This window comes from Apteryx mantelli, chromosome 1 (assembly GCF_036417845.1).
Source record: "Apteryx mantelli isolate bAptMan1 chromosome 1, bAptMan1.hap1, whole genome shotgun sequence".
NCBI lineage: Eukaryota > Metazoa > Chordata > Aves > Apterygiformes > Apterygidae > Apteryx > Apteryx mantelli.
The window spans coordinates 57,181,101-57,200,711 of record NC_089978.1 but is presented as its reverse complement, the minus strand read 5'-3'; the positions used below and the strand labels follow the sequence as shown (position 1 = coordinate 57,200,711).

The following is a 19,611-nucleotide window of genomic DNA, read 5'->3' as shown; positions in this document are numbered from 1 at the left end:
GACAACTGCAATCCACTCTGAGTCTTGGTACCCAACAAACAACTGAATCTTTCAATAAACTATCTAAAAGCAGCTCATGTTTAACCAACCACTGTCATATCATCAAACCCATGAATGATTGCCAGAGAATCAAGATGACACCTTTTCTTGCATTTTCAGAGGACAAAACACCCTAGATAGTGTGCTAATCAAAAAATAGTTAAAACTCATCTTTTATACAAGCCCCCTGTTTTACTTGTACATAATAGTTTCTTTTTTTTTCCCTCACTGGCTAAGACTTTTCGTATCAGTCTCCTGATACTGCAAGTAGAGCCTGTCAAGAATATCTGTGCCTAAAATCAGAATCCTGCATTAGACTCCCTATATAGTTCATTGAGGGAATAAGGAGGTAGAGTTAATAAAGGACTTGGAGAAAATTAAATCCAAAACTAAAGTCCAAAACTGTATCCAAAACCAAATCACACAGAAACCTCTCTACTTATTAAATATCTCCCTGTTTCACTTAATTTCCTCAGAAACTTGGAGCTCTGCTTCTGAACATTCCCTGATCTGTTCAAATTTAAAAGCCTTAATATTTATTTCACATCTAAATGTGTTCCACTGAGATGCAGCAATGAGAGTAGGATGCTGCCTAACTTGTGTCTTAATTTTAGGCATCTTTTGAGGACAATTATTAAAGTAAGTGTTTAAATTTCTTGCACAATCAGCAAAACTTAGATGTCTAAGATTAGGTGGACTGGATTCTATTTTGGGGGTGATTTTTCTGGCCAACAGATAGCTATTTTATTATGAGGTGAATTATGCCTTAGACAAACCTATTTCTTCCTATTGACTGCAAAGAGAACTTCAGGTAGCTGGCTTAGATGTGAATATCTACACTATAAATTTGGTCAAATGAATATCACCTTACACATTCTTTTGTCTGTCTCTCTTAAAAATGCCTAGCAACATCCAATTTATCACAACTGTGGGCATTTTCTTTTAAAAGGAATTGTGGAAAGAATATTTTACCCATTTATTATTAGCAGCATAAATTACTATAGTTGGAATTGGAGCCCAGATGAGCCCTAACTGCAACAGTAATATTGAGTTTTTCGGGGTAAGTCAATATTCAATTCTTTGTTACATCTTAAAGAGAATGGTTGAGGAGTGCCCCATGACCAGTGGGAGGTCAAGGCATTCTGGTACGAAGCAGGAGACACAAGTTTCCCAAGTTTCTTTTTCAAGGTGTCTGAAGATAGAACTGAAGCAGGAAGCTCTCCCTTTCTCTTTCCTAGTGCTCTGACCACTAGGCTACAATATAAAAGAGGAGCAACATCACATCACCTGGCCACCTTTAGGAAAAAAAGCAAGAACTGCAACATTTTGTGGAACCTGATCATGCATCTTCATTAAGCATTCTCAGCATACACAACATGCAAGGTACCTAAGGGGAAAAACTGCCGATTAGGACCCTAATTTTAGGTGTCTATGCATGGCCTAGATGTCAAATCCCCCTAGTCAGTAGAGATCTGGAGTTCAATTCTTTTGCCTAAATAGATTGATATCTGAGATGTCTGCAGGTTCTCAAGACATCCACATAGGGCTGTCAAGTTTGATACAGGACCTACGGGGAAATCTGAGCCTTTCTGAGATGAGGTCTGGAGGTTACCTTAGGTCAACGTAAGGTCCACAGGTTGCCCTAAGGTCAAACAGGTTACTTTAGGATATCTCAGATGGCCCTAGATGCCTAAACTGAGGCAACTGCATCAAGTTGTAGCTTTCCATTGCCTTAGGCACCTGGATTACATGTAGACACCTAGATCTGAGTATCTTAATCTGAAAGTTTAATCTGTCCCTAGCTTCTGAAACAAAGCAAAAGAGTGCTAAGTGAGTTTTTTGTCAGACTTAGAAGACATGTGCTCAGATCTGCACTGAATCCAATCCTAGGTTCTTGTTACTTAAATTAAAACTTCATGTATAATTCCAGTTCTGTACTGAGGTACATTTTATGGTCTTATTTTATAAGAACTGTGGATTTTTAAGTGGTGACAATATTTGAATTGCCTCCAAAGTAATGCAGTGTGACAGTGTTCCTGTATAGGGGACAGTTAGAACTTTAAGGTACATACTTGTGATTATAAATTTGATCCAAAATACCACCTCTTTCTAAGGTCAGTCTTTATAAAAGGCTCCACACCCTTCTCACCCACTGTCAACAGATCAGTCTAAACAAAAATCTTGGGGGAAATATTACAGAAAATGATAAGAGCAACTAATTTGCAGACACAAGTATCACAGACAAAATTATGTTAAAAAGGCTAGAAACATCTATAGCTTTTTTGGGGGGAGGTATTACCTAAGTCAAAAAAACATTTCCCATGAACTGCATTGGAATTTATTGAGGCTTAATGATACTCAGTCTTAGGGCCACACAGGTTGTTTGAATTCATTAAGAAAACAATGCAAACAAGCTGGACAATCACAGATTATAACTGTAGGTGGAAAGCTACCTCTAAAATATATGGCCTTGGCACATACTTTCTCCTTTTGGCGACAAAGAGTGTCATCACAGAAGCTTTCTACAAAATTAGTTAGGATTTCTATTCCCTGTGCTTTTCCTAACTCAGCTTTTGCACTGTCCTTTGAGTGAAATGAAGGCATCATGATTTATACAAACACATTTCCTGTCTTTTTCTCAAGGTTAACTCTATAAAAATTTGGGGAGAACTGTGCTGTGATGATCTATAGCCCAGCCCAGATAAATAAATATTTTCCTTATTTTCATGGGGATTAAAATATTTCATTTCCATTTTCACTTTTTTTTGTTTGAGAAGAAAGAAGTTTAATGTTTTTCTGAGGAAAAAAAACTAACTTTCCTACCATTGACTTATACACTTGTTCCCCTAGCAGAAAGTGAAATATTAACACTGAAAACAGTGTTAATGCATTTTTAACACAACATTTAATGTCTTCAGCATTTCACTACCTCTCTTCCCGTCAGAGTTATTTAGAATTTGGCAAAGTTTGTTAGATTAAGAGAATGAAGAACACTTTTGAAATCTCACTTTTGAACTATCTGCTATTCTTCCACTTTACACTCTGCTCAAATCATGTGGACCAAACACTGGTTCTAGGGTCAAATATTCCTGTCAAAACCTCCCTTGACAGTAATAAACCCTAACTATATTCACCAGGGAGAGAGCTAAATATCAGGACTAGAGCCAAATCAGCAGAATCTGTATGTGGAACTCATGTGTACTTCCTCAGAGAGCTCACTCCTAATCCTCTTTTGCCCACAAAATTTACAATATATCATTATGAATCTTTTCTAGAACTGGTGTACAGTGCGGAGGAAGTCTTACTTTTATGTGATATCATTTTGCTTGTCTGTCTTCTTGAGAACTGATGTCAAAAGGAAAAAGAAAGTTTGTGTGGACACGTGGCATATTCCTTCCCGGGAATTATGAACCTACAGGAAATTCTTGTCTCATTGGTAGGCATCTGTGACAAACATATGACATCGCTGTAGTTTCAGCAATGTCAACAGATGCTTGCAAACACTCTGACCTTCTCGCACAGAATTGCATTGCTCTAGGACTTGTCTTTCCCTGAAGAACTAACTTCTATTTATCTGAACATTTGATTTAGGAATCACAGCTCTCCTCTTGAATAGAAGGATCTTCATCTAAGTAATGAGTGGTGAAACTGAGTAAATACCTGCAATATGCACTCCACCATTGCAGTCAAGGTAATAAGCATCTGTAATTTAAATATTATCAAGTGTATCTTTTATAGTCTTTGTAAGTGTTACAAAGCTTAAGATCAATTTTATCTATGAATAACACAATGAAGAATATCAGCTGAAGCAAGTGGCTTTTTTGAGTTGATTTTCTTTAATAAACATGATTAAAATCTATCTCTAGACTCAACTCTTCCTGAAGAAAAATTCAACGTCATAGATGACTATATATTCATACTTTTCTCCTACAGGAATGAAATCAAGTTTAATCCACTTGTTCCATTTAACTCCATTTCTTCGTGTTGGTCAGTTGTATGACCAACTTTCTGGATGGACCTATGTTCCACAGTTCTCCTTGAAACAAGCTCTCTTGTATTAAATCTTCAGTTCCTGTTCCATGTAGTCTTCAAAGAGAGTAGAAGGGTGTATGAAACAGAAGTCTGTTCAGCATTATTGGAAAAAGGAAGACAAGTATTTGATCACAGTGGTATATACTCTGCTTTTTCATTCAACATTCAGCTTTTTAGACTGCTGCCATACAGAAACTAGGGCTCATGCAGTTGAGTTTATATATGCATGCTTTGTGTTTCCTGCTTTTAATCGTGTTTTCCCTGGTAAATTTTTAATCCAGTCCTAATTTCAACAAAATGTGCAAGAATTTTTTTTTTTAATTAATTTTTTAGATGTTTTGTGAAAGCAGGCAAATGGAGAGAGAAGGAGGAGCCTACTGTTGCCCTGACTGTTAGAGAAGCTGAGTCACAGATTAATACCTCATTAAGGAGTTCACATTTTACAGCATAGGGAGGAGAGAGAAGAGCAGCTATATCTCAGCTGACCTTCTGATGCACCCTGACATTTACCCCTGGAATTCTGATTCCTTGGTCATTTGTGATGGAAACTGTTTGGGATGCATAACAGGGTTTCCTCTGAGCGGAAAACAGAGAGTAAAAAAGAATCTAGCCCTGAGATAGGTGGATGGGGCACCCAGTCCTGGAATTTTGGACGTGCTTCTGGCTGTCGGACCAGATGTCATCTAGACATAGCCAGAGACACCTTGTAAATACTCCAGCCAACAATGAAAACCTCAGTCAGAAACTGCAATCAACCACAAGGCACAGAATTGTAGGAAATATGCCTCATTGGTTCTGATGCTCACTGAAAAGAAAATCGTCTGCATTTTCTTTGCGAGAAGTTTGGTATTTTTGTTTTCACAGAAACATGGGGTGATTTCCCCTTGCCCTATTCAGACCTAGCATAGCTCCTTTGTCATGGGGAAGGAGCAACTTTACTAGAAATGCATAGCAAGTACAGTTATGTTAGCAATATGGCTTTACTAATAATGTGGCCCCGTATTATATCTTAAACATAAAACATTTATTCCTCTGAAATGTTCAGTCCTTGAAATATTCTCTATTCACTGCCTTTTGTAGCAATATGGTGATGTAAGTGCTTTACAAAGTATCCCCCCAAACTTCTATGCACAATATATGTGTAAAACCATTTTAATTCTAATCAGGTTCCTTTGTTTTGACCTGTTTACAGAAATAGGGTTTTATTCTTGTGCTAAAAGAGGTCAGTTAAGGAGCTTGATTGTTAAGACCGTATTATACAAAACAAAGGCAGTTGTTTTTCTCTGTAATAGACATAACAAAAGATAGTAATAGCTATAGAATATGTGATCACAATATAAAACCAGATTATCTGCATATATATTGTCTGTATTCTTTAGAACATACACAAAATACTTTGAATTTTTACTTCCTGGGCTTCTTGTGGCTATTTCGATTAGAGCTGAATCACTTTCTAACTAACTCTGAAATTCTATTTAGTAGTTTGTGTGGCCACCATCAATGCAGTGTTTCCGTCCTTCACAAACATTAGCCCATTACAAAATCCCATGGAGACAGGAAAGTATCATCTCCATTTCTCCAGATGTGGCCAAAGACCACACAGTTGAGGCTACATCAGACCGTGGAAGTGAACCAAAGACTCTTAAGTCCCAGCCCAATGCCTTCCTGGTAAGGCTATCCTCATAAATTTCCTTGCAGACTCCCTTTTTAGTTGCCATTTCAAGCAACACTCTACGGCATGAAGTGATAATTATGTAACCTTATTTACAGTTCATCAAGAGTTTCCACAACTTGAAATGCAGAACAACATTTTCTTTGTTATAAAGGAAGTCAGTGTCAGATATTTTCATCTTTCCTTAGATGTTTAGTCCAAGTAGAAATACTTTTAATATTGCTATGTGTCATTAATGCAACATAGCTGATTATCTGGAATGTGTGTAGCACCATATGACTTACAATAGAAAGAGGAGAGAACATTTTAATGGAAAAGCCTTTGGAATAGCCACCAGCCCTCTTACCTCCCAAAATCTTTCATACCTATCTTCTTAAGGTGGCTTTTGATCCAACAATTTATATTCCCAGAGAGCTAAATTAGATCTTTGTTAAAGAAAAGAGACTTAAGAAATCACATTTGCAATACAGTCTTCTGTTGTTTTCTTCCATAAAGAAAGTTTATTTGTTTTTTTTTAATGGAAGAATTACATTTATATGTATTAGGAATTCGCTAGCTATTAGATGTCTAGTAGTTAGATGTCTAAGTTTGAGCTAGTTAATAACGGAGAGGAATCTGCAGTAGATGATTCATCTGATCTACCTTGGAATAAGGAAAATATATTCTGGAAATGGCTTTATCTTTATAGTGAGCATATAAAGATATTTTTGAGGACTCAGATTTTGAGATCTAACTTTTGGAAGACTAAATTAGGACAGATTCATTCCATCCCCATTTGTAGAAACAGACATATCTGATCTGGCAGCAACATCCCAATGCTTTTCATCTTCTATGCTATTTTGCAGAGCAATACACATCTTACTGCTGAATACAAATACAGTTTTTAAATTGAACTGCTTTGTAGCACACACTTTATATTTCAGAGAAAAACCTAGAGATAATTTTAGCTATTTCAACTTTTTTATACATTATGTACAATGCTTTAAGTATTTTTTCTGTTTGTAAGGTGAGAACTGGTATTCTTTTTCTTCTGACCAAAAGATTATACCACTTTGCAAAAAAAAGCATTAAAAAAGATGGTCCTCCAAACTGTATCTATCATATAATGTAGATAACTTCATAGTTCATACCTTTTTCAACAAAAAGAAAAATGAGAAACCTTTTAAAGAATGCACTTTCAGAGCAAGACTGGATTTCTGGATTTTATCCTCTTTCTTTGAGAATAGGAAGTATTTTGTATACCATGACTGGGGTCCATCTGGCAGGCAATGTAGCAAAAATGCTTTCAGGGTGAGCAACTCAGACGATGGGCACACTTCACTGGGTTAAGATGCAAATGCAAGTCATCCAAAGAGATAATGGCTAATACCTCAAACCCAGTCTGGACCCCCCCAATGAGCTTTTCAGTAGCCTTGCTGCCACGACAGAAAGTGATCTTTAGAATATTTGTCAGTGCGACTGCTCTTCTCTGTATAGTTTAAAATAAGGCATGATCAGAGCACTACCAAGGTAGCTTCAATAAATGCATTTTACTTTGCAAAGCAATAGACCAGTAAGAAGCCTATATTCAGTTACTGTGCTTTCAGGAACAGTAATAAACTGATGATGGTATTAAATCATATTAGCACAATGGTAAGTAGTAATCTGACCACAGCGTAAGCCAGGGAAGCACGTACATTAGGATGTAAACTGGAGATTCAGTCCCATCTGGCTCCTTCTGGGCATTGCCATGGGAATAAGGAAATATCTATGACAATTGCTTGAGCAGTAAATTTTCTTTGGTTTAGAGCAGTCAGTACATTGGACTTCCAAGACTTAATAAGACAAATAGAAAGCATCCATCAGTTGTCAGTCCCACTTTGTTTACCTCATTCTGGGTGTGTTCAGATACCAAACAATGAAATATTCCAGTGGGAGGAACAATAGGAAAAAAACATAAAGAGAATAGCTTTATCGCTTTAAAAGGTAAATCTGAGTATAATTGCTTCCCCAAAACTGTGTCTACTATTCACAGGCATTGTATGAAGCTGTGGCATGTATCTCACCTTGCCACTTTATGCTATAAAACTGATTGGCTTTGTTCTTAGTGTACTACATATGGATATAATGCTGCCTTTCAGCAACTAAAAGAAAGATATTTCTTTTGGAACAGATGCCTGACCAAATATTGAACGGTCAGTTGGATGATGGATGTTTTCCTTACAGTACTACATATCCTAAAATAATATATCTAATGCTACTTTATATCAGTGTTTAGATCTACTTCATCTGCCGTTTGGTCAGCTTTCAATATTTTGTTTTATAGGAAGTCTGAATTATGTTTTAAGGTTTTCCATACATTTAATATACAATTATGTCTGTTCTCAATACTGAAAAGCTGGGTTAGTTTAGTATTTTATTTAATTACCATTTTGATTTTTTACTTATGACTCACCTTTTCTTAGAAACCAGAAAATAATACAACTACTTCTCAAGTGTAATTAAAAGTAATATTGCATCTGGTAAAAAACAGCTACTTCCAGCTATCGGCTTTGCTATATGTGCCACTATCACACACCTCTAAACTGATTTTATAAATAGTATTTGTACTTGTTTTACACATGCTGGGTGTCATTACTAAGTATAACTATGAAAGGAGTTCATTAAATTATGGTTGGGTAACAGCTGCCTAGTCTTTTGGTTAAAGATTTCTGAGAAGGTTTACTGAGCATGGTACTTTTTGTTTACAACTATATTGCAAAAAATATATTAGGATGCATTCTCAGAAGTTTAAGGCTTAACTGATTACACAAGGTAGGCTTCAAAATGCTTTCAAATCTGTGCTTTCAGCTCTAAGGATTGCATCTGCAAAGACATTTAATATTTTTCAAGTGTCTAAATACTATTAAGCAATCCACAGGACCTGCCTAGCTCCCTGGGTGTTCCTGCATCCTTAATTTTTCATGTAAAAGATGTTCATTCAGCAAAGTCCTTAAACCATCTGTGGTAAGGAGCTCCATAGACCTGTTCCATTAGGGAGCCACATAACTCTAAGGCACTTCAACCCTATGTTGAAGTACTTTATCTCCTTGTAAGATCTGTCATAATGCCGAGCTCCATAAAGGAATGTGACTGTGTAATTCCCAGGGATTTCAAGGGCATATAGGGTCCTGAGTGATTTCAGGCATCTACACCTTACTTGGTAAAGCATTTAAGGATGTACTTAAGCACTTTGCTGAATCGAGGCCTGAAGTCTGAATTTTTCCCATTAATTTTTTGATACTTCAAAGAAAGAAATAATAAAGTGATTCTGACTTTGAGTAAGCTTAATTCTCTTTCTGTCAAATATGGATAGCACAGAAGGAGCCTGAGCTCCTAAAGCAGGTGGTCACTAAAGGATCAAAAGCTGGGTAGGATGAACTGAACTTCTTGCACGTCAAGCAGTAGGGACCTCCTGACTTTGATATGTTTTTAAGTAGCCCCTTCATCACCAGAAATTGGTAATTTTGTTTTGACAAAAGCAAATAACTCAAAAACTTCTTTTTGTTGTCTTGTGCAAAACAAAACCATTCTTTTAAGTATGGAAGAAAAGAAGCAGCAAAAATCAGTTATAAATGCTCAATTTGCATAATGAAAAAATATATTCATAGCAATTTCTTTCCAGAATAATTTGACTGTAAATTAGTTTAATATTAGTACAGATTTGCTTTGAATAGGTGAATATATCCTTTTCTGCTAACTGGTATTGTATTTAACACATTCATTTATCCTTCCTAATTTCCTCTGCCCACAGAGTAATGAGTACCAGATTCTTTTTCCACAGCATTGCATACATGAAATTATTTTTCATTCACAGTTTACTATCAATACAGTTTTGTGACTTAGCCTCCAAAGAGCAACCTTGGCAATTTATCTAAGAAAATCAGTTTACAGGGCTCATGACAATAATCTTAGTATTAAAAAATTAACCCTTCACTCTGAAAGGCTAAATTCCCGTAAGCAGCATATATTAAGAACATTTTAGCATAATCCACATTACTTTAAATGCTGATGAGGCAAGAGCTGCAAAGATACTGGAATACTATAAAATAAATATTAAGGTTTACTGTCTTCTTAGAATAAGAGATCAAAGAAGCTTTTTTAAAAGATTAAAATGGTCATTATTTGGTTCAAAATGCAACACTGCACTCAGCAAATATTTTGTCTTCCAGTATCTGAATTGTGGTCAAATCATTGTGGTACTATTAACATCAATATTTATTAGACTACACTTTTAAGGAAATATGGTATAAAATTATGATCGTAGGATTTTAAAGGATCTCATGGATTACTGAATCCAATCTCTCTATGTCACAGGTCCCCTATCATAAATTTTCCAAACCTTATATGAAAACAAATTAGATTTCTGGTTGCTATCATTTCTATTGGAAGGACATAATACCAGAGTTTTACTTACCACCACCACCACTGACAAAACGTCTTAAATTCCAGGCTAAATTTATTTATTTACTTACATAAATGCTTTTTCTCATTCAACACCATCCTTCAGCTTAACACCTACTTCTCTCCCCAGTGTTTACTCCCCCGATGTCTTTATAATGTAACTATATCTCCTCTCCTTACCTTAATTTTGGTAGTCTAAGTAAATTAAATTCTTTTGCTCTCCACTCATAAAATAAAATGCTTTTCATCCTCCTGATTGGGTTAAGAGTCATTTTTTTGCATCTGTTCTTTCTTAAATTAACCTTTTTTGAATGTGAATGACCAGAAGTAGAGACAGGTCTCCAGATGAGGTCTTACTAGTACAATGCCTTGTACCACAACATTGATGTTTCTAATGCAAATATCTCATCTAATACCTTTAGGATTGCACTTTGCTTTTTCCTCACATGCATCACATTGGTCATAAACCTTAGATTAATTATCATACCAAATCTTTCTCTGATCTGTCATTTCCAGTTGACAGACTTTCAGCTTATAACATCTTGTTAGTAGATATGTCTTAGTCCTATGTTCAACATCATTAATTTTTGTAACATTGCCACTGTACGGTCCTCAAGGACAATGATATTCCTATTGTCTCCTATATAAATGATGCTTCCAATTTAGTCATCAGCAAATTTCTTTTTTTCACCTATTTCTTGTGTTTAAATTCTTATTGAAAATACTAAGTAAGATTAGTCCCAATACTAATCATAAGAAACACTACTGCTAACTTTTCAGACCAGTATTTCTTCTGCTGGATGAGTTGTTATTGCCCATTTTGTCAGCTCTTCACCCATTTTATAATACTTAAATTAATCCCCATTTTTCCACCTTGAGGTATGAATTCTCATGTGGCACGAAATCTTTGCTGAAATCCAGAAGATTAAGTCTGGTGTATTTTCTTGTTCTGGAGAGTCCACTGACTTATCAAAGAAAAGCATTTGATTATTCTGGAATTATTTTTCTTTGGTAAACCAAGGCAGTATTTTATCCTTTGTATTTCCAGGTCTTTGATTATTTTTTCTTTCCTGAGGTAATCTAAAGCTTATGAAGGACATCCTAGAGAGCCTGCCTGGATTTTCTTTCTGAGCTTCTTAAACATTCACTATTCTCCAGACATATGATAACACCCCAGATTTTTAAAACGTATTCAAACTCCTTTCAATGCCCAATGCCAGTTGTTTCAGAATGCTCAGTAAGAGATTATTCATTTTCCTCTCTTTTAGCACACTGGACTCTTAGTTTTATTTCTGTGCTGGCAGTGGTAGTTTTTGTTTGCATAAACTCATTCCTCTTAGTTTTACTGCCTTTGTGCCCCACATTTAATATCAATCCCTTATTGAGAACTGGGACAAACGTGAGGCAGAAGAAAATGGGCACTGATTTCCTGGTTACACAGTGCTTAACAGATCCAAGAGTCACCAAAATTATAAGAAAAAGGAAATCGCGTAAATGAACAGTGGAGAATCCTGAAAGATTTGAGGCACTGACCAGGGGAGGCCATGAGGGAAGGAGGAAAAGAAAGGGAGAGAAAGCATAAACGAGCATGCATATAGGAAAAATGAAACTGGTTTGGTGGGTATAAAGAAGAACATCAAAGACAGTTATGCTTTGCTGATACAAGGAGGAGAGAGCTTCAGACACTAAGCAAAATCTTGCAAAGACCTGTTTCTAGGTTTGACCTTGGGTAGCAGCAAATAGCCTTATAGGGATGAGCACTCACTTTAGATGAGACATTTTAAAAGCAAATAGCAGAAATAATATCAAACACATTACTCTGAAAGAAAAGATAACATCCCCAGTTGTTAGCATCTAGCAACAATAGTACACATAAATTACTTTCAATTTTTACTTTAATTCTTAACAATCTTTGATACATTGCACCCTCTGAACAATAACTTGAAAAATTATTTCCTGTTGTAAATACTTATCCTGAAGTGTATTTATTTCAGAAATTGAATGATTAGAGTCTATCATACACTGCAGGTGTTTCTTTTGCTTGTTTTTTTTTTTTTTTTTTTTTGGTCTAGTCATAATATCGTGCTTTAAGCATTAACAAGTATATTTTGTACAGTATGTGCTTCCTGGTGAATTACCAGTTACATGATTTCATCTAAGTATCCAACAACAGCCATTCAATTCATCTCATCAGTGTGGGACATCTTCAGGGAGTGTTTGTACCTGAGCTCGTTCCATAAGGAGCCTTTTATATGAGGGAAGCATGCACTTCAGAGCTCCACTCACCTGACGCACCCCAGATACCCTGTGTTGGCTAAGACAAATTGCTTATACCTTTCTATTCCCTATAGAACATAGGGGTGGAATTCAGTCCCATAGTTTAAACACTTGAGTTTAAGTTCACATGCAGGGCTTTCATGTGAACTAGATGTCTAATCTTCCATTACAATAAACAGATTTAGCCAAGGAGGTCAGTGAAGCCCAGTAAGGTATTCAGCTGACAAAATCTAGGTGTCTACTCCAAGACAAAATGAATATCTTCTACTTTTACTCAAACTTTAGGCTGAGATGCATATTTATTCATAATCTGGAGCAGAAGCTGAACATAAATGACTCCCATGGTAAGATATATCTGATCAGGTGCCTTCACGTAGAATTGAATCATCGTTTTTTTTCATTGCATAATTTTGTCTAGTCATGTTTATGTCAGTTTGTTGCAGAAATAACAAGACAGGAGTGGAAAATGAAATATTACTACCAGTAGGTTAAAGTGTGTGGAGTATCCATGATAAATCCTTAGTGTCAGTGACAAGCCTGAAAAGGCCTAATATTTATTTTTATCCTCTAAACAGACAAATGTGGACTGCATATCTGGATTGATAGAAATAGCTTAGAGCTCCTCAATCACATTGATTAAAATCAGTTCTCTTAAACTGGAAGATTAGGTGCTGGTAATAGGGATGGATGTAGGAATGATCAATGGCGTGATAGGTGAATGAAGGCAGTAAGGAAGGTCAGGAACATCATGAGTAAGTAAAGTAGGCTGGAAATGAGTAGGAGAAATAGGAGGGATCATATGACTTCATTGAAGGGTTAAGATGGGGATACAGTGAGAAGTTTTGGAGAGCTGGAAAAGAGTATGGGGGATTTTAGTGGGGGAAGAAGTTGTGCGACACCAGCAGAGTGCGGGAAGAGTGTGGGACTGGGATGGATTGGTGCAATCCTGGAACACACCTAGAATCTCAAGGACTCTAGATATGCGTCTCCTTCAACTTACCCTTCCTCAACATGCCTTTCACCAACTCACTTTGTGGGTATTGGAATGACTCCCCATCTCAGTCCTGGAGGGTTACTTCATCCCATACACCCTTTAATAAGATGTTTCCTTTCTCTTCTCTCTCCTTCCACCCCACAGCAGCCCCCATTCACCTATGTGAGCTACTTGGACAGGAAAGAAGAAGCACTCATCGTCAGGACACTTCATGGACACATAATGGAAAAGAAGGAAGTTCTCTCAAGTTAGATGAGCATAACAGAGACCTGAACAATGGAACCCTCTGCTTGAGGGGCTGTCTTGCAGCAGTACCTGTCACCTTGCGTACCCAACTTCCCCTTCAGCAATGCAGCAGAAAAACATGTTAGCAAGAGATAAAAATCAGCAGTTAATTTTTGTGGTGTTAGGTAAATGTGCTTTGTTAGCAGAGACTGGGAGGGTAGTGGGATTCCTAGTAGCACGGCTGATCTCTCTCTCCTCAGACACATAAAGCAGGCAATCTGCCATTTTAATTTTTGTGCTTACTCTTCTCCACTGCTATGATCAGGCTCTGGTGAGTGAAGCAAAAAATAGCACAGAATCGAGGCTCAGATTCTGGAACTACCTTCTACTGTTTTAAGTTTCTTCCAATAAAAAACAAATAAATTAAGAGCTTCCAGCATTGTTTTCAATTAAAGTATTATCTCCTCATGCATTTGGCTCCCAAGTTTTATGTAATAAAAATGAGATTTAACAGCAGTGTGGGTTATTTTATGTTTGACTATCAGAGGGAATAGTTATTGAAGAGCTTTCTTTCCCACTTAGCATTATTACCTCTACTCTCCACAGCATTCGTTCCCCATGTGTATCACTGTCTTAGTACCTTTTCATTCGGTGTACTCCAGTAACTCACCACCTGATTTTGTCTGGGCTATTGCAGAACTTATTTTCAGGTACAGGTTCTTAGAAAGATGGGCAGGTTATCTCAGTTTAAAATTATATTCACCTTTTTAAAATACAAATAAAATGTTAAAATCAGAAGTACAAGCAATTAATAGTTAACTCTTCTAGAAACAAGAGCAAAGCAACATTAGGAGAGCGTAAATGAAGGCTACTGACTCCAAGTTTTTTTTTTTTTTAGTAGAGGAAGCATTCTGCTAGGACAAAATCATTTAATAATAGTCAAACAGAAATTCTCAGCAAAGGCCATAGAAGTTTGACCTATATAGGGATTAAATAAGAAGTGCATTTGGCCCTCTCTGAGACAGGAACCTTGAGGTGTGAATTAACACAACAAAAAGAATCTAACACCGATGGATGATACAATTTCATTTCTCACACATATATGAGAAATACAGAGAAAAAAATAGGGTTCTTGGAAAACAGGATTAAGAAAAAAGGATATGTATTTAGGATAGTGGGTATATCTTATACTTCAAAAATAAAATCAAGTTAATTCATTTCTTTTCATTTGGGGCTAAGTACGTTCATACTGTCTTGAGAGATGATACAGTCTTTTTGAAATAAGTGTGAAACACAGGGCAAGTTCACACTGAAAATAATTTCATGGTTATAGAAAAATAAAATAACTACAGAGCTCCTAGAACCAATTTCTCAAGGATCATGACACCCCATTTCACCACTTCTTTGGGAACTCAGGAAAAAGAATGAAACAATGAAACATACTTTTTTATACGTCTCTGGTATCAGAAGAGGGACATTCTAAAAGATAGGTAAAATACACTTTGGATAAGGTTAAGAGATGCCAGCAAAAAGTGCTCCAATACATCACCAATATAAAGACACTGCTATGCTCCTACATCCTCTTAGGTAACAGCACAATGTAGATTAGATCTGGTTGTTTTCAGAATTAGTGTAAGTTGTCTAAAAAAGCATTAAGAGAAGAATAACTAAACATATAAAGTTCATAAATGACATGCAGGTACCTCTCCAACCTTTCAGATATTTATTTTATTTGCCAAAATGATAATAATTTACCAGACTGCATAAAAACTGTAAAAAATAAAGCAGGAAATTAAACACATAAGGAAACTTATAACAGCAGAAATTACGCAAGACCCACATTGGTTATCAGGACGTTTCCCCACCAAAGGAAACTATCGCAACCCTTTACTTTGCTCTTAACTGTGAGCTTTTCTCTGATAGAAAAAGACCAATTTACTTTAATAAAAACAATTCCCTTGACCTCTGGTGTTTCAGGAGGGAGAAACTGTATTGATTTCACAAACTGAATTAATCACAACAATTTATATGCATAACTATCCTTTAGCGCAATTCAGCACAACATTGCCATTTTCGGATTGGTGTGTTTATAGTGTTCCCTGTCCTTCACATTAAGCTTCACCACAGAGAGTATATAGCAAGGAACGGACTACAAAAATATTTCACATTGCTCATAGAACTTGCTGTTCAGAACTTGGTATATTTGGTAGTTCACTGTCAAGATGCTGATTAGAACATGCATATCTTGCTTGAAATATGTATCATTTCATCCAGAAATATATACCAAGTTAATCTCTCGGTTCTACTGCATTTATAAACAAGACTTTCACTGTGAAAAGAAAATCAGTTGACAGGGATTGATAATGCATTACTTGCCACAGTAAAATGTGTGTCGTATATTTTAGCTTTTTTCATTATTAAGAGGCTTGACTAAAAGATTATCAGGAAGAAATTTTAACACAGCTTGAGGGTATTTGGAGGAAAAGCACAACCTTTTGCATTCTTCCCCTTCACCCCATGTTCAAAGCTGAACAAACAAATTACTTTATTTTAGCTGACTTATAAATGGCTTTAGTATTCAAAGAATTGATTTTTTTTTTTAAGCTTTTACTTTTTTTGCGGCTGGATATATCATAAACATTTTCTGTAATGATCAGTTAGAAGTCAGTGTTCATTGTGACGTACATTAGCGTAACTAGATAATTTAAACCTGCAGTAGACCCAGAAGGTTCATTAACAGTCATATACTTTGCGAAAGGCACAGGAACCTCCTCAGACTGTCAGCCTTCACCATTCTACCCTTTTCTTGGTTCATTATATACAAACTCACTGTGTTCCAGTGCCCTTCAGTTGTTTTTATAACCCTTTCTCCCTAATGACTCTGATCTTCTTATACATTTGTATGTCTATGCCTGTCAAAATCCCATCTGTATTCCTAGCCTTTCCAAAACCTGAGGCCTTCTTTTCAGCACTTGTCTATTCCCCACATAAGCTGTAATTTAATAGAGGTGATGGATGCTTTTTTTTCCCCTTAGAGATTTCCTGCATCCATTATATGTTGAGCTCCTTAATCTGTGCCTTTTGACTTAGAAATGCTGCTCCGGTATTTGAGTTCATGTAGAAGGGGCTGCTTTGCACCAGTGATTACTTTTCAAAATAGATTGAATACCAGTTGCTGAAGTCATGTTGCAAATTTGCCCTTTCTGAAGTGAAATGAATTCAGAAAACTCACAGCACTTGGTTACAAACAATAGTAAATCATTAAAAATACAGTACTGAGCTAAGATCAAACTCTATATAATGGTCACAAATAGGTACCCTTTGATACGACAGGAACCTTTGGAAGAACCATGCATACTTTGAAGTGTTGTCAAGACATTTACATATCTCAGTCTGGAGCTGAATCCCACAGAAGAGGGGTTATATTTTATTAGGCATTAGGCCCAGAGTCATTCTTCCTAGTTCTAGATATATGATTTAGATGACTATTTGAGGAGATAAGTTGTCTAAGTTATCTTTATGGAGACAGGCACTCTTGAAAAAAATTAACACCCCTCTGAAGGGTTCAGAAGTATAAGCAATGTACAAATACACATAGGTTGCTTCTATCTAGTGCCTCAAGTGAGATGGGATAAATCTGTGCTGTAGGTATCATGATGCAGAGAGACATATGCTTGTTTAGAATACAGATTCATCTTTAATGTAGCCTCCAAAAATGACTTTTGCACTAAAGACTGTCAACTTAAAGTAAAGTGCGAATTTAAGCTATGGTACTGTGAAGTGAGCAAGTCAAATAGTTAGCCTGTTATGTAAAAAGAAAAGATATTCCAGCTCTAAAATGAAGTATTTAAATAGATATTTAATCAGGGCAGTTAACCAGTAATGACACCAATTAATCAAGAAGTGAAAGCACACTCACCTTGTAAACCCTCCCCCACACCAAACCCATTACATTTTGAAAGAGATTAATTGTGTTTATAAAAAAGTCAACACTGTAATTTAAGTATTATAAGACAATGTCAAACAGCTTGTAAATTCTGTGAGTACCAGATCTACAGTCCTCACTCACACTGAAGTCTTGAACAGTCAATAGAAGTTTTGCTGTGAAGGACTACAGGATTGGACAGTACTTGAATAAACAGGAGCTATAAATTATCCTGGAAGGATGGGATCAGAAAAAAAAAATCCCCCTAGAAAATGCAACATTAATCATCTTCAAATTGTCTTTTTAACTGTTCTGAAAACAGACCATGCAAAACTTCAGTGTATGTACAATGGGTATCTCATCCTGAGAACCATTTTTATACACATAATCAAAAAAAATTTTACAGCAAAGTAAGATCAACTTTTCTGACCCAAAGACATTATGAGATGGAGAAAGCTGGATTTCTATATAAAGGCAGAACTACAGTTGACCTTACTAACAAGGCTGATATGAGAATATACATACTTATAGAAAATACAATCGTATCACGTCTCTGACAAGAAGTATTAAACTATGTTAGTATGAATCATAATTTTTAAATTGTTTATTGCTACGGTGACTGCTTGGCTGACACTGTTTAATCCTTTTTCTCCTCTATACAAGTTAATTAAGTCAGGTTTATTTATTTATTTGTGCATATCTCCCTTGTAACAGAAACACTGTGACAACTGCTCTGTTCCTTCCTCAGTGATTTAATTTTGTTTATAACCATATATGATCACAGTGTTGCCCTGTGATGCCAGCAAGAACAAGCAGCACACAGACACATGCAGGATTCTGAGAGATATAAGTAACCAGGAAGGGACACAAAAAAAGAAACCACTTAAAATTGGGATACACCAGGTTGACGTACTGGGATGAGAAAAAGAAATCTGAGAAATAAGAACAGAACAATCCTCTCCTCCTCCTTTCATTCTGAAAAACTCCATAGCGTTTTACAGATTGCAGCATGGTATTCATAGAGTGAGATATGTGATAGGTAACGTTCTTAGAAGGAGGAAGCAGCTACAGAGAACTGATATGAGGTAGTCAAGGTGAAGAACTGCGAGCTTCATGAGAAGATCAGTTTGACTTGCATCTAAACTGCATCCAGTGCTGCAATAAAAAACGGTTGTTTCAGAATTTGCTCTTAAGCATATAATGTAGCAATGGTACGCAAGCACTACATATTGCCAAATGATAATGAAGGGCCCTTAGGGAATCATTATTATTAATGTTTAATATTAATATTTATGGCCTAAATTTCCAAAAGAATTTAAGACATTTGGGAGCTATGATTTTCAGATGTTTAACTTAACACTTCTTAAAAGAATACATTCAAGAAGTGTCCACAGCCTCATTCTTAAAATTACCCTTTATATCTTGACTTCATCATAGCAAAAGCCTATTTTCTAAAGGAAAATGCAACCCCAATATAAGTAAGGATTGAAGAAGGGGCTCCATAACGCTGCTTTTTTTATATATATGATTGCTTTATATGACTCTGTTTTTATATATATATATAATATGAGATCATCACTGTTCAGTGCAAAGGATTAAAAGGAATGCTAAAATCCTTTCCTTTCCCTCCCAGTAAATTTCAGCTTTATACAATTTGGCATGCTCAATTTACATGCATGTGAATCTGAAATGAATGACTGTTCCCTTGATGGCCTTCCCTGCTTTCATTTGACTTGGAATAATTTTATATTCTAAGTTTTCTGGGGAACAGAATGTGTTTCTTATTCCACCTAGCACAACAGGTACTATTGCACACCACAAAACTAATTTCAGCTTTAAATAGTCATAGTAATATTGGTGATCACTGAGGATGCAGAATCAGCCCTTTGAATACAGGCTGACATGGAGTAAGTTCTAAAACTGCCTCATAAAAATCTTAGGAAAGGCACTGAACAGACAAAATGTCTCTTTCCACCCTTACAACAACCGGACTGCTGCTAAATTTAAGATCATTTGAAGTTTAAT

The 19,611-nt window shown here is 36.1% G+C and overlaps 1 protein-coding gene across 7 annotated transcripts in view; it reads right to left on the bottom strand.

Annotated features, from left to right (window-relative positions):
* GPC5 (glypican 5) overlaps window positions 1-19,611 on the bottom strand; it is a 727,382-nt gene that overhangs the window by 179,235 nt on the left and 528,536 nt on the right. The gene's annotated exons all lie outside the window — the stretch shown is intronic.